Here is a 2,748-nt window from a genome sequence, read left to right on the forward strand (position 1 = left end):
CTCTGCCCATGCATCTCTGATTCCTCTGTCTCTGCCCACCCCTGTCTCTGTTGCTTCTTCCCCAGCCAGGCCAGACGGTGGCCAGAGCGGGCACCTGGAGGGTGGGCCAGGGAGGGAGTCAGAACAGAACCAAACCGGCAGGTTTTGCTGACCCGTGTACTTTCCAAGGGCCCTGGCACCTGCCTCAAGCTAGCAAACACAGCAGGACAGCCCAATGAGAGAGGGGCTGAGAAGTGCACAGGAAGCCCTAACGTGCTGGGTACCTGGGAGTGGGGGTTGGACCAGGATCTCCTGACAATTCCATGCCAAGAAATCCCTAATTACATTTGAATGTGTCCTGTGGCAGAGGTCACTACCTCCCAAGAAAGGGACTCTTGGGGCTGCCTGGAATGGTTCGTGTCTCCCACCAGGACAAGTTGGTCCGAGATTTGAAAGCCAGGCCCACAGCTCACCTGGCGCGCCCTCCCTTCGCCAGCATCTCTCTTCCAGCAGCCAGCTGGCCCTGAAGGCAGGAGGATCGGTGGAAGAGCAGAGCAGAGAGCTGATGTCAACCAATCCAATTCCAGCCTAGAATTCTCTTACTTGCTCCAGAACAGACTGTAGGCCAGCATCTTGCCTATATTATCTCTCAACAAAGCCATGGTACAGGAGAGAACACGGAGGCCCAGAGAGAGCACGTGGTTATCAGTGAGGCTGGAGTCAGAACTGAGATCTCTTACCAGAAGCCAAGAATGTCTGTCTATTTATTTTGATTTCTGCTTGTATTTTTGCCAACCGGGTATGATTTCTCTGTTTACAGGAGTGATATAAAATTTCCTTTTTGAAATTAAGTCTGTGTTTTTAGAAAGTGCATTGAAAATATCAGATACATATTCTTTTTTTTTTACCCACCCGCGCCCCCCCCCCCTTCGTGTGTTGGGCGATTATATGACAATGTCGGTGGAGGTGGTGAATGAATGAAGTTCAGGAAGTACCTTGCACTATAGGAAGTTGTGTGGGAAAGCACCCAGCTCAGGGCCCGAAACACGGGAGGGGCCATGTGCAAGCTCACAAGGAAGGGTTTAGGGACAGGAGAAGGCCTGCGATATGTCACCATTGATGAGGCAGGGTTGAGTCCCAGGCGCAGAGTGGCTGCCTGCTGTAGCCTGGGCAAAGGCTGGGAAGCTGGGCCAGCAGGCTGTTGGGCACCTCACTCCACCTACCAGGGGCCCCTAGCACCTGTCCCTGACTTCTGATCTCTTTAATGCCATGGAGAATGGGTCCTTTGGGTTGGTCCTTAGCCCCACTGTTTCCGGACAACTGTCCCCTAGGTAGCCTCACCTTGGGAGTTATCAGGAAGAAGGACCACTGCTTGCTCCCCTTCCCCTGTCTGCTCCTAGGCACTGCCTCCCAAGGAGAGTTCAGTGGAGATGGAGGGGCCGGCACCTCCCCTGGTCCCTAAGTGTCACCCCTCCTGGTGCACTCAGCAGAGGAGGGAGGTCTACAAAAATTAGGAGCCTGGAGAGCAGGGCAAGATAGTTGTCCCGTCTGGGGCCAGGTGCTCCTTGGTGATTAGACTAACCCGTCTCCAAACCCAGCCCCAATCACAGGACCCCTCAAAGGTAGAAAGTGGTTCATTGCGTTAGCGTATTTCCCTTGTTGCGGGGTTCCCTTCCCTCGTGGAGAGAAACAAATTGGACTGCTTGGCCTCCACGCTCCCTCTGCTTAGAGAGCTGATCATCTTATTTGAACCTCGCAATAGTTTGTAAAGTGGGCAGGGCTGGCATGTATAATCCCCATCAGAGATGAGACAGCTGAGGGTCAGACAGAGTATTTACGGAAAAGTCAGGGTCAGAGCTGGGGTGGGAAGGCAGAGCTTCCAGCCCAGCCCAGGGCTTTTCTACTTATTCCACTACTCTACATTTATTCATGGACTACTGCCTTATACAAGACCTGAAGTTCATGAGGCATTACAAGCTGTTAGCGATGTGGAGGCAGAGACCCCAAGAATTGCTGGGTTTGCTGTTGCTGAGGGCAGACGCCCCGGTCAATCATTTCTACACGTATGATCAGTGACACTGATGACGTGGCTTCAACGTATGCAAACATGTCAGCACTTTTCTCTCCTGTTCACATGAGCTCACTGCCCTCCCTAAGTTTCCTGTGTAATCTTTAGAGCTACTGCTGTTGACTGGACTTCAGATAGCTAGTTCTTTAAGAGAGTGCAATGCTCAGAGCAGACCCGCTGTACTACTGAAGTCATCCATTGTGATTGCAAGAGGCAATCTGGGATGTGTGGGGTTTAAGGTTTAAAGATGGTCTCAGAACGATAGCTTGGGGGAGGGGAGTTGTCCAGTTTTCATGACTCTAATGAGAATTTGAAATGTTCTGCCCCCCCCCCTTTGATCTGCCTTATCTTTGATCAGAGGATTCTCCTTAATGACTGGTTCCAGTTCTCCTGGCCTCATGGTCCAAGGAGACAACTAGCCACACACTTTACTTCCTCCTCCTCCTCCTTCTCCCTTTGATGCTCCTGGGAAATAGAGACCCGTTGCTGTGTCTTAGGTGGCCACTTACAAGTCTTTAAGACTTCAGGCACTCCACAGCAAATTAGGAGACAGGAGCTTGAGGGTTTTAATTCTCACATCCAATGGCCACTGAGGACCCTTCTTTAGGGAAAGGATGCTGCAGCGGAGAGCATGCCAGCACCTTAGTGATCAGGAATTAAGGAGAAAGGACAGAGCCAGGGGCCTCAGAGTCCGAAGCCTG

Source organism: Echinops telfairi, unplaced genomic scaffold (assembly GCF_000313985.2).
Source record: "Echinops telfairi isolate 266 unplaced genomic scaffold, ASM31398v2 ScPeMD7_7457;HRSCAF=8495, whole genome shotgun sequence".
Classification (NCBI taxonomy): Eukaryota; Metazoa; Chordata; class Mammalia; order Afrosoricida; family Tenrecidae; genus Echinops; species Echinops telfairi.